The following is a 13453-nucleotide window of genomic DNA, read 5'->3' as shown; positions in this document are numbered from 1 at the left end:
CATGGTGATCAGTCCTGCCAGGCTGGTGGTGAAGTATGGAGACCCAGCTTCAGCCAAATGCACTTCAGATACCCTGTACAGATGGGCTGGGAAACCACCCAGGGAGGGGTTGGTCTAACAGACGAGGAGGTGAAGTTCCTAACTGGAGAGTGGACAAGTAAGAGAGGCAGACACAGCTGAGATTTTTAAAACTCTTTAAAAAAAAAAAAAAAAAAAAAAAATGTAAACTTGGCTTGACTTTCATGTTATTTACCTTCAATGGCCTTTAATGAATGGGTTTACTGTTATTACCTTCAATGCCTTAATGGATGTTTACGTGATTACCTTCAATGGTTTTAATGGATGGTTTACTGTTTATTACCTTCAATGGTCTTTAATGGATGGTTTTACTGTTTATTACTTCAATGGCCTTTAATGGATGGTGTTACTGTGTATTACCTTCAATGGCCTTTAATGGAGGTGTTACTGTTATTTTAGACATTATTCATCTCTTGTATTGCCTTCAGTTTTTATTTTTCATTGATTTATCTTAAATGCACTTTAAATATTCATTTGATTTGACAGTGTGACTGACTGGACTAACAACCCAAGTGCTACACAGACGGAGGCCTGTGTCAGGAACAGCTGAACATCACAGTTTATAGTGAGTGACCTCTCTCTCTCTTATCTTCTCTGGTGTTTCTGAATGTATTCTTAGTAAGGCTCTGCACTAAATCACTGTGTGGTTTCCATTCCTTCACAGAGCTTCCAGACTCGTCTCCTTCAGCTATAGGAAGTCCCCTGATCCGATGGTTGAGGGGATCAGTACCTGCTACAGTGTCTTGTCCAGAACATCGCTCCTATTGGAGTCTCAGGGTGACCTTCTACAAAGTCAATACCACTGGTGAACAGACAGAATAGACACCACCAGAAACCCAAGGACAACATCAAGACACCAGGAATGGGAACTATACCCTGGACTTCACCCCTAGTAGAGATGATGACGGGGCCCAGTTGTGGTGTTCAGCCATGTTGGATCTGGACCAGAGGGACCCCAACCTCCTCCTGTAATGGAATCAGAACGCCTCAACATCAACGTGCACTGTGAGTCCATCTGGTTCTCTGTCTCCACACATTTAGTACAACGTTAGTTAGAAACCAGACGAGTCATGACGTTGACTGATGTTGTTTCACTTCATATTCTCTCATTAACAACTTGTTTCTCTCTCTTTCGCTGTCTCTCTCTCTCACTCACTGTCCCCCCAGACAAGCCTCAGATCACTATGAGTCCTGGATATTTCTCCATGAGCATCACAGAGGGTGACACCCTATCACTTAACTGTAGTGCAAATGGTAACCCTGCCCCCTCGTACGATGGTTGCTCCCCAAGCCGCCCCGCCCCAACACCACGGAAGAGAGATCCGTAGTGACCATCACCAACATGGCCAAGTCTCACTCTGGAAATTACACCTGCATCGCCAGTAACCCCTGGGACACAGTACCTGGACTGTTAACGTGGAGGTCACAGGTGAGACGGATGGTTGGATGATTGTTTGGTTGGCAGGTAGGTTGATAGATTCGTCCGTCGGGTCGTTCAGGGTAGTTCGGGTCATTTGGGCGAGAAATTATTATTTTTTAATTCAACAATAGAATTCACATCTCGTATAATGAAAACCTCTCCCCTGTGTGACTGTGCTCTCCTCGTCATGAAAACCCTCCCCTGTGTTGACTGTGCTCTCCTCGTCATGAAACCTCTCCCCTGTGTGACTGTGCTCTCCTCGTCATGATAACCTCTCCCCTGTGTGACCGTGCTCTCCTCGTCATGAAAACCTCTCCCCTGTGTGACCGTGCTCTCCTCGTCATGAAAATCTCTCCCTGTGTGACCGCGTTCTCCTCATCATGAAAAGCTCATCTCTGGAATTGAAGGAGCATCCAACATGGAAACTAACTCAGAATAAAAGCCCCATAGCTCCAATGGGATATTGACCTTTCACATAATCATTGGTATTACTCAATACAAGATTGTGATTTTGACATATCCAGGTGTGTTTATGTTATTTGAAACCCGACACAGCTCATTACTATACGATGTTTATTCTATAGTTGAATTGTGAATAATTGTCCCCCCCCCCACACATACTGCTAACATAGAGCAGGGCTCTGCAACCCTGTTCCGGAAGATACCCTCTGTAGGTTTTAACTCCAGCCCTGTTCCAGGAGAGATACCATCCTGTAGGTTTTAACTCCAACCCTGTTCCTGGAGAGTTACCATCCTGTAGGTTTATACTCCAACCCTGTTCCTGGAGAGCTATCCTCCTGTAGGTTTTATCTCCAACCCTGTTCCTGGAGAGATACCTTCCTGTAGGTTTTAACTCCAACCATGTTCCGGAGAGATACCCTCCTGTAGGTTTATACTCCAACCTGTTCCTGGAGAGCTACCATCCTGTAGGTTTATACTCCAACCCTGTTCCTGGAGAGCTACCCTCCTGTAGGTTTTAACTCCAACCCTGTTCCTGGAGAGCTACCCTCCTTGTAGGTTTTAACTCCAGCACAGTTGTAACTAACCTGATTCATCTTATTCAACCAGCTAATTACTAGAATCAGTGTGCGCTGATTAGGTTTGGAGTGAAAACCAGGTGCGCAGATTAGGTTTGGAGTGAAACCTACAGGACAGTAGCTCTAGAGGGAAAATTAGAGAAGATCCTGTTAACCTGGAGTTCTGTTCAGTAGCCATGAAACAGAAAAAAAAAATGATGTAAGTCTCTGATAGGGCAGCACTAACACTGATGTAGTCTCTTGATAGGGCAGCTATTAACACTGAATGTAGTCTCTGATAGGGCAGCACTAACACTGAGTAGCCTCTGATAGGGCAGCACTAAACACTGATGTATTTCTGATAGGGCAGCATTAAACTATGTAGTCTGATAGGGCAGCACTAACACTGATGTAGTCTCTGATAGGGCAGCACTAAAACACTGATGTAGTCTCTGATAGGGCAGCAACTAAACACTGATGTAGCCTCTGATAGGGCAGCACTAAACACTGATGTAGTCTCTGATAGGGCACATTAACACTGATGTAGTCTCTGATAGGGCAGCACTAACACTGATGTAGCCTGTGATAGGGCAGCACTAAACACTGATGTAGTTTCTGATAGGGCAGCATTAACACTGATGTAGTCTCTGATAGGGCAGCACTAAACACTGATGTAGTCTCTGATAGGGCAGCATAACACTGATGTAGTCTCTGATAGGGCAGCACTAACACTGATGTAGCCTCTGATAGGGGCAGCACTAAACACTGATGTAGTTCTGATAGGGCAGCATTAACACTGATGTATCTCTGATAGGGCAGCACTAACACCTGATGTAGTCCTCTGATAGGGCAGCACTAACACTGATGTAGCCTCTGATAGGGCAGCACTAAACACTGATGTAGTCTCTGATAGGGCAGCATTAACACTGATGTAGTCTCTGATAGGCAGCACTAACACCTGATGGTAGCCTCTGATAGGGCAGCACTAAACACTGATGTAGTTTCTGATAGGGCAGCATTAACACTGATGTAGTCTCTGATAGGGCAGCACTATCACTGATGTAGTCTCTGATAGGGCAGACAACTAAACACTGATGTAGTCTCTGATAGGGCACATTACACTGATGTAGTCTCTGATAGGGCAGCATTAACACTGATGTAGTCTCTGATAGGGCAGCATTAACACTGATGTAGTCTCTTGATAGGGCAGCACTAAACACTGATGTAGTCTCTGATAGGGCAGCACTACTACTGATGTAGTCTCTGAGTAGGGCAGCCTAAACACTGATGTAGCCTCTGATAGGGCAGCACTAAACACTGATGTAGCCTCTGATAGGGCAGCACTAAACACTGATGTAGTCTCTGATGGGCAGCACTAACACTGATGTAGTCTCTGATAGGGCAGCACTAAACACTGATGTAGTCTCTGATAGGGCAGCATTAACACTGATGTAGTCTCTGATATGGGCATTAAACACTGATGTAGTCTCTGATAGGGCAGCACTAACACTGATGTAGTCTCTGATAGGAGCACTAACACTGATGTAGTCTCTGATAGGGCAGCATTTAACACTGATGTAGTCTCTGATAGGGCAGCATTAACACTGATGTAGTCTCTGATAGGGCAGCATTAACACTGATGTAGCCTCTGATAGGGCAGCACTAAACACTGATTTAGCCTCTGATAGGGCAGCATTAAACACTGATGTAGTCTCTGATAGGGCAGCAACTAAACACTGATGTAGTCTCTGATAGGGCAGCACTAAACACTGATGTAGTCTCTGATAAGGGCAGCATTAACACTGATGTAGTCTCTGATAGGGCAGCACTAACACTGATGTAATCTCTGATAGGGGGCAATGCTCATTTCCTCTCTCTGTTCCTTTAAAACTTTGGGGTGGTTGTCTTGGTAACGGTAGGTCATGTGCAAAAACACTTCAGTGTAAAACAAATCTAATCTGAGCATGCCTTGTTTATGGAGGATGGGAATTGTATCATTACTGAGATCCACATATGAATGTGGTACAAATCAAAACTCAAAAGGTAGGACTCGTGTAGGACTCATGTCGTTTTTTTGCATGTTTACACATTGGGGGAAAATATCAGACATGCCAAATTATTGGCAGAAGATCAGAATTGTGTTGCCTGTGTAAACGCAGCCTAAAGTCTGTTTCCCTCCTCAGGAGCTTCCTGTCAGGCTGCTGGGAGTGCCATGGTGGCTGTGCTGCTCCTCCAGCTCATTCATTGGCTGTAAGACCACTTCCTGAACACACTGATTGGCTGAATACATGTGCTTCTTTTTTACAACTGTGAGTGGGGTCTGTCTGTCCACTTTCTGCTAACTATTTGATGAATTATTTTATTGATTTATTGATTGATAACCATGCCTACAATACTTTGATAATATTACTTGTACTTTATGATTTTGTCTTATATACAGTACCAGTCAAATGTTTGGACCCACCGACACATTCAATGGTTTTTCTTTATTTGTACTATTTTCTACATTGTAGATTGTGTGCACAGCTGTCATCAAGGCAAAGGGTGGCTACTTTGAAGAATCTAAAATAATTTTGATTTGTTTAACACTTTTTTGGTTACATGATTCCAAATGTGTTATTCATAGTTTTGATGTCTTTCACTATTAATTCTTCAATGTAGAAAATAGTACAAATAAGAAAAACCTGGAATGGGTAGGTGTCCAAATTTTGACTGGTACTGTGTGTGTGTGTGTGTGTATATATATATATATATATATATATATTATAATATATTGGATATGGATTTCATTAATTTTACAATGTTAATGCTGCATTGATTCACTATCTCTTAGTCAGCTATAACACATCATAACTTAATTTCACATTTCCTTATTAAGTTATGGTGTCAGATAAAATACAATGAACGAGACTTTGTTAATATACAACTGGTTATAGGTCCAGGTAGGATTTTTTCTGCACTAGTGTGTCAATAGCAGGACATCTTTGACTCTAGATTACACCTACTAAACCTACTTTACATTGTGAGGATCAGACATGACATCACTCTGATCCGAGTGTTCAGTTTTAGGGCAGTTGCTTTATTTACCACCAGGCACTCAGCATCTGGAAGACCAAAGTCAAGTTAAAACTTTATTGTTCTGTTATTGTTGATTTTTATTGTTCAAACTAAACAGGACGATATTATTGTCTAATGTTTGTCTATCTGCATGTTAATCAATCACATGTTACACTCCATAACCCAGAAATAGCCACACACACACAAGAAGAAGAACATGCACACGCATACATACATACCGCACACACTAGTGATGCGCGTGTTGACTCATATTGTGTGGCTGAAGGGCGGGTTGAGTGGGATGAAAAAAGAAATAGCCACACACACAAGGAGGAAGAACATACACACTTCAAATAGGGCTATGGCACGTCAAGGGAACTGTAGCCTTCTGTTCAGATGTATTCAGTGGAAACGGAAATCTGTTGGTAGGTCTATAACTTCTCACTTAGCCTTAATATGAACTCTTGCAGAACTAAGCATTTCTTGCAGTAAAATGATACACCAAATGGAGACAAAATGTGGACTTGGGAACAGGAGTGGAGAAATATGATTTCTTTATTTCTGCATCTTGAGAGAATACAATGCTCAGTTATATACCATCAGTAGAAGTGCTATCTTCATCATTAAACAGCATAAAACCTGATAGTATTTCAACCACATTAAAGCCGAACTGCAATCTTATTAGAAACATATTGGGTTTCATTTTCACAGCTTTCTTTCTCCTTTACAACCGGTCAAATTGATGTCATTTGGACAGCTTTCCTTCTCCTTTACAACCGGTCAAATTGATGTCATTTGGACATTTTGCACAGAAAATCTTTTCCGTTTTTTTTTGGTAGCGTTATTGTATTGTAATGAAACAGCAGGGAGCAGGTCTCGAACCCTCGACCTTCTAGCCCGAGGTCCGGCACGCTATCGATTTCCGCGCTTATAAACCCAGGGTCATTACATAATTTTCTCGCCGGTCTTTAAACGTCTTCGCTCTGCAAAAGATGACAGAGAACACTTTACAGACGTCAACTAGATTGAAGCGTTCATTCTATCGATCTATTACATTATTATGTTGATCAAGGGTTTGTTTAGTATTCTAGGTCAACATTTAATGACAAAAGAGAAGCTACATGCATCTAATTATAGAATAGTCGACTAACAAATAGCCTACCAAAATGTAGGAAATTATCATTTATATCTAAATCAGATTTTTTTTTTTTTCCCTGTCAAAAAAATCGTTCCGCCGTCTTTGACTGGAGTCATAGCGTATTTTCTATATTTGCGGTTGGGGTTGGGTGCGGCCCTCAGACTTTCACTTTATCACATCTAGTCGGGTTGTTGTGGACGGGTTATTAGTAATTCCGAGCGGGTGTGGGTGAACGTGTAGGCCTTATTTTTCAAGAAGGGCGGGTGCACGAGACTCTCGCTCTCTTGAAGACCGGAAGGATGACTATGATCAGCATGGATCAGAAGGATGAGTTGATGAGCGAGGGTGACAGGTATAGGGTAGAAAGGTCTCCGGAAATGGGTCTGGAGAAGAGAGGAGCGGATAGGGGTCAAAGCGGGGCAGGGTTATGTTTGGGCGTTGGTCGGTCGCTGGCCGGCCCTCCACGGAGACCAGCCAGAATTTCATCTGGAGAAGAGAAGGGGAAACGGGAAGTAAGAGGTCAGAGCACAGGGTAGCGCAAGTGTGATGCAGAACCACTACACCAATCATCAGCCGGGAACGGTGTCATGTTTGACTTAGGCAAAGTCTATAACAGAGGAAAAGGAACATTAGTCACGGGAAAACTGAAGTTGATATGTCGTCGACCTTTCTTAATTAAATGGTTGACACAGTCATCTGCAGAGAGGGAGGAGGGGGGGGCCGGGATGAGGATCAGTGAGGGAGGGAGAAGCGTGTCAAGAGGCTTCGCACCCTAGGGTTAGAAGGACAGAGCTTGAATTTAAGTGGTTAAGACAAAGTGGCTTTAGCAGCAGAGACAGGAAAGGAAAAATGTAGACGCAGGTGAGGGAGGTGAAAGGATGCCAGTGTCGCTAGGAGGCGATTTCTCCTCCATTTCCCTCGGCTGCCCAGCCCTGTCGTTGAGCTCGCAATGAGTCGTCGAGCCACGGAGCGGAGGCGGAGACCGGAGCCGCCTGGAGATAGGGAACATAGAGAGTCAAGGATGCAGAAAGGGAGGAGAAAGGAGGTAGAGGAGGAGATCAGGAAGATAGGTTGGAGAAGGTTTGAGCAGAGGGAAGAATGATAGGATGGAGAGGAAGAGTAGCGGGGGAGAGAAGAGCGAAAGTTGGGACGCGCGAATGACCATCCGAGTAGGGGCAGTGTGGGAAGGTTGGATGAGAGCCGAAGAGGAAAAGAATACAAGGTACGTGTCGGAGACTTGGAGGGAGTTGCAATGAGGTTTAGTGGAAGAAACAGCATCTAGTAAAGATGAGGTTCGAGCGTATTGCCTGCCTGTGAGTAGGGGGGAAGGTGAGAGGGTGAGGTCAAAAGAGGAGAGGAGTTGGAACGAAGAGGCAGAGAGGAATGGTCAAAGGCTAACGCGTGGGAGGTTAACCCCAGCATATCGAAAATAAGCTGAAAGCCAGAATGGACACTGTAGAGGCGAGGCCCGTCCTCAGGTAAAGGAGCTTATCAAGGCATCAAGCTCATTGATGAACTCTCCGAGGAACCTAGCGAGGGCGATAAGTTGTATAAGGAGTTCAGCTTGAAAGGGCGTGGTAACTGTGACAGCAATGGAAATTCAAAGGAGGCGATAGACAGATGGGTGGCAAGGGGAAAGAGAAGAAATGAGCCACTGGGAGAGATGAGGTATCCCGGTCCACCACCCCGTGACCAGAAGCTCTCGGGGGTGCGAGAAACACCGTGGGCGGACGAAGAGAGAGCAGTAGGCAGGTAGCAGTGTTATCTCCGTGTGATCCATGTTTCCGTCAGTGCCAAGAAGTCGAGGACTGGAGGAGGTCATAGGCTGAGATGAACTCTGCTTGTTGGCCGCAGATCGGCAGTTCCAGAGGACTACCGGAGCCTGGAACTCACGTGAGGTCGTGCCAGCTGGGACCACCAGATTAGGTGGCCGCGGCCACAGCGTGTGGAGTGTTTGTATGTCTGTGCAGAGAGGAGAGAACAGGGATAGACAGACACATAGTTGACAGGCTACAGAAGGAGACTACCGCTAATGCAAAGGAGATTGGAATGACAAGTGGACTACACGTCTCGAATGTTCAGAAAGTTAAGCTTACGTAGCAAGAATCTTATATTGACTAAAATGATTAAGATGATACAGTACTGCTGAAGTAGGCTAGCTGGCAGTGGCTGCGTTGTTGACTTTGTAGGCTAGCTGGCAGTGGCTGCGTTGTTGACACTACACCTAATCAAGTCGTTCCGTTGAGTGTAATAGTTTCTACAGTGCTGCTATTCGGGGGCTAGCTGGCTAGCTAGCAGTGTTGATTACGTTACGTTGCGTTAAAAGAACGACAATAGCTGGCTAGCTAACCTAGAAAATCGCTCTAGACTACCACAATTATCTTTGATACAAAGACGGCTATGTAGCTAGCTATGTAGCTAGCTACGATCAAACAAATCAAACCGTTGTACTGTAATGAAATGAAATGAAAATGTGATACTACCTGTGGAGCGAAGCGGAATGCGACCGGTTGTTGAGTGCGGAAGTTCTATTCGGTAGACGTTGGCTAGCTGTTTGGCTAGCTAGCAGTGTCTCCTACGTTAAGGACGACAAGTAGCTGGCTAGCTAACCTCGGGTAGACGTTGCTAGCTGTTGGCTAGCTAGCAGTGTCTCCTACGTTAAGGACGACAGATAGCTGGCTAGCTAGCAGTGTCTCCTACGTTAAGGACGACAGATAGCTGGCTAGCAGTGTCTCCTACGTTAAGGACGACAGATAGCTGGCTAGCAGTGTCTCCTACGTTAAGGACGACAGTAGCTGGCTAGCTAGCAGTGTCTCCTACGTTAAGGACGACAGGTAGCTGGCTAGCTAGCAGTGTCTCCTACGTTAAGGACGACAGGTAGCTGGCTAGCTAGCAGTGTCTCCTACGTTAAGGACGACAGGTAGCTGGCTAGCAGTGTCTCCTACGTTAAGGACGACAGGTAGCTGGCTAGCTACCCTCGGTAAATTAAGGTAATCACTCTTAAACTACACACTCTAACTACACAATTATCTTGGATACGAAGGCCGCAAAGACAACTATGTAGCTAGCTGACACTACACTAATCAAGTCGTTCCGTTGAGTGTAATAGTTTCTACAGTGCTGCTATTCGGTAGACGGTGGACGTTTGCTAGCTGGCTAGCTGCTGGGCAGATAGCAGTGTAGACTACTTTAGGACGACGAAATACGATAATTACGCAATTATCTTTGATACAAAGACGGCTATGTAGCTAGCTAAGAAGAAATTGCTAAGATTAGACAAATCAAAACCGTTGTACTATAATGAGATGTAATGAAATGTAATGAAAAGTTTATACTACCTGCGGACCAAAGTGCGAATGCGACCGCTTCGCTCCAACCCGGAAGTCAATTTTAGTCTAGGTGATGATTTGATTGTGACTGGCTGGAATGTCAAAGCTTCGTGCTTCACAGAGAGGCCAGTGTCAGAAACAGCTGGACATGACAGTTATATAGTGATGCAGCTGTTTCTGGAGGACTTCTTCCTTAGTAGTGCTGATGATGAGGCCCAGTTCTGGTGTCTCTGGAGTTCTGGAGTTCTGGTGTTCGGTTGTTCTGGTGTCTGGTGTCTGGAGTTCTGGTGTTCTGGTGTTCTGGAGTTCTGGAGTTCTGGAGTTTTTGGTGTTCTGGAGTTCTGGTGTTCTGGTGTTTGGTGTTTTGGTGTTCTGGAGTTCTGGTGTTCTGGTGTTCAACCTCAATCAAAAAAATTTATATTATGCATTGAAACCACTTCACACTCAAACATTACACTGTTTTGGTTTCTGGCCCCTCAAAGATAATATTTGTTTATAATCAGCTTATAGGCTACTTCCCTAAATCAAATTCAGCATGGGTCTACAATACTTCTACATTGTTAGAGTATTGTACAAAGCAACAAAACCGCTCTGAGCCTGCCTGTTTAGATATAGTCGACATGGTACCTTTTCAGCTCGCTAGCTAGAAGACGTGTGAACAATGAAATGAACACATCAGTCCAATCAGAGAAAATACGTCGATGTATCAGTGGCTGATGACCTCGAGCCTTATTGACCGGGCACTGCCAATGTACTATGGCAACACCCAAGGGTGCGGAAGTTGCCTGTTTTGTTTGCTAACTGATATGATCTAATCAACTTCCTGCCCTGCAGATTCACTTCCTCTGTTTATGTCACCGGAAACCGGACCTTAACAACACTTGATTATAGACTACTGTCCTGATCTGGGTCACTGTTCCTGTTTGATGAAAGACACCTCTAACCTAAACAACCCTCCATTATAGACTACTGTCCTGATCTGGGTCACTGTTCCTGTTTGATGAAAGACACCTCTAACCTAAACAACACTCCATTATAGACTACTGTCTGATCTGGGTCACTGTTCCTGTTTGATGAAAGACACCTCTAACCTAAACAACACTCCATTATAGACTACTGTCCTGATCTGGGTCACTGTTCCTGTTTGATGAAAGATGCCTCTAACCTAAACAACACTCCATTATAGACTACTGTCCTGATCTGGGTCACTGTTCCTGTTTGATGAAAGACACCTCTAACCTAAACAACACTCCATTAGACTACTGTCCTGATCTGGGTCACTGTTCCTGTTTGATGAAAGACACCTCTAACCTAAACAACACTCCATTATAGACTACTGTCCTGATCTGGGTCACTGTTCCTGTTTGATGAAAGACACCTCTAACCTAAACAACACTCCATTATAGACTACTGTCCTGATCTGGGTCACTGTTCCTGTTTGATGAAAGACACCTCTAACCTTAACAACACTTGATTATAGACTACTGTCCTTATTTGTCTCTCTCTCTCTCTCTCTGTTATCTATCTCTCAGAGAGATTGGGCATCAGTGTCAAGGATAGAATTATGTATGTGACAATGCAGATGTTGGTTGACTGGTTGATATATCTGCCCTCCTGCCGATACCCTCTTACTCTCCACCCTGCCCTCTATCCTCTCCTATTGTCTCATACAATAATCTATACTCTTAATTATTTTTTGGGCGCGTGCACTGCAGTTCTCCCTCGAGTTCGTGACCTCGACTATGACTACCACTGCTGTAGATAATAGAAGACTCAGAGAGAGAGAGAGAGGAGACAGAGAGAGAGAGAGGAGACAGAGAGAGAGAGAGAGAGACAGAGAGAGAGGAGACAGAGAGAGAGAGGAGACAGAGAGAGAGAGAGACAGAGAGAGAGAGAGGGAGACAGAGGGGTCGTTGGGTGTTTTCCAGTAAAGAATACTTTCACTTTCAACGGTCTCTGAAAAGCGGAAGTGCGAGCACATTTCATCTTCAACTCGTCTAACAGAATAGCGGAATACTTCACCGAGAGACGTTCGTTGATAGTTAGATGGAAAATGGAATGTAATTGGTCTACTTCTTTCTTCATTGTCTCTGTATTGTGACTTCACCGGTAAGTTAGACTTCTTTAATTCCACAACTCTGTGACAAGTGCGGAATTAAGTTGAGTTTAATAGTTTAGGTATTTTTCTGTTTTTTACCTTAAATATATTTTAGTACTGTGCATTTGATTTCAAGTATTTTAGATAACTAATGACTGACAGTGAATGGTTGAATTCTTTAGGAATATATCCTCCCTCTCCATTGCTCAATGAAGTACTAAATTCCATGTGTGTGTACGTGTTAGTGGTGCGCAAGTCAGCTGTTTGTTCACCCACACCCGCTCGGAATTACTAATAACCAGTGTGGGCCGTCAGGGCCTGCAAGGCCTTCTCTGCTGGCCTAAACATCATCAGAATATACTTTTTTTTAAATATATTTTCCCACAGATATGTATTAAATTATTCCCGAGTAAGAGTTATACTCTTCATTTCATAGCTTTCTCTTGGTTGCACTGCTTCCAGCCCCAGGTTGAGATTTGGAGGGCTGGTCTTTATGTTAGATCTTTTATCCAATCATATTCAGCCATCATGTGTTGCCAGGGGTCTAAAATCTGCCCTCGGGCCTTCAGAATCAACAGTGCGGCGCTTGTAGCTTAAAGTGAATGGAAATTAAAATTTTGTGTCAACCAATCAGCTTTAGAGTTGGCTATTGTACGCCTGCTGGCTGGCTCCAGTGTTACACAGGAGCCAGCTAGCAGGCGTAGTGCGTCCACGTCTTTTGATTGGATTACCAATATTGAGAGGCAGGTCCTATGGGCAGGTCTATGCAGATCTAGAAAAACTGAAATTTGATAAACGAATTAATTCGCGTTTCTACTAAGCTTTTTTTCCACCCACAATGGCGGAAGGAGGAGAGATATCGATTTGGTCGAGGATATAATTATAACGCCATTCTCAAGACGAACTTTTCAAGAAAAAGTTAGACATTGTAAGGAGAGGTCGCCCGACGCCACAAAAGCCTGTCACAGGCGGGAAAGGGGTTCGTTCGTCGCCACTTTGAAAGTTTCAACTACGAGCGCTATGGCTCCGAGAAGCACTGCAAACTGTACTGCTGGGAAGCCTATTATTTGCAAGTGATCGATTTGGTGTTTGGAGCTACACTGGCTTTGCAAACTTGAGTTGTCTGTTAAACACTGTTTACCCAAAAATGTCAATTTGTCAATTTCAAGGTGACGCAACGCCTAGTTATACTGCGTTTCTGTCTAAATGTTATAGAGCCATGGCATAATGATGGTAATAAGAGGTGGATTAATTCGGGTGGGACTGTGTAGTACCTCACTGAAGGCCTAGGCCCCAGGCCCACGGCACGCCAAACTG

General features: G+C 44.2%; 1 protein-coding gene and 1 long non-coding RNA gene across 4 annotated transcripts in view; one reads left to right on the top strand and one right to left on the bottom strand.

Annotated features, from left to right (window-relative positions):
• LOC112074693 (cell adhesion molecule 4) overlaps positions 1 to 13453 on the bottom strand; it is a 55245-nt gene that overhangs the window by 31686 nt on the left and 10106 nt on the right. The window contains exon 2 of one of the 3 annotated variants that reach the window (XM_070440630.1): positions 5608 to 5618. The exons of the other annotated variants lie outside the window; for them this stretch is intronic. The gene's annotated coding sequence lies outside the window, so the exon portion shown is untranslated. The remainder of the gene's footprint in view (positions 1 to 5607; positions 5619 to 13453) is intronic. 3 annotated transcript variants of the gene reach the window in all.
• LOC139025489 (uncharacterized) lies at positions 779 to 5574 on the top strand. Its single transcript, XR_011477078.1, has 3 exons — positions 779 to 1083; positions 1246 to 1507; positions 4698 to 5574. It is a non-coding gene; the product is annotated as an uncharacterized lncRNA (long non-coding RNA).

Source organism: Salvelinus sp. IW2-2015, unplaced genomic scaffold, assembly GCF_002910315.2.
Source record: "Salvelinus sp. IW2-2015 unplaced genomic scaffold, ASM291031v2 Un_scaffold2763, whole genome shotgun sequence".
NCBI lineage: Eukaryota > Metazoa > Chordata > Actinopteri > Salmoniformes > Salmonidae > Salvelinus > Salvelinus sp. IW2-2015.
This window is presented reverse-complemented; position numbering and strand designations above follow the sequence as displayed.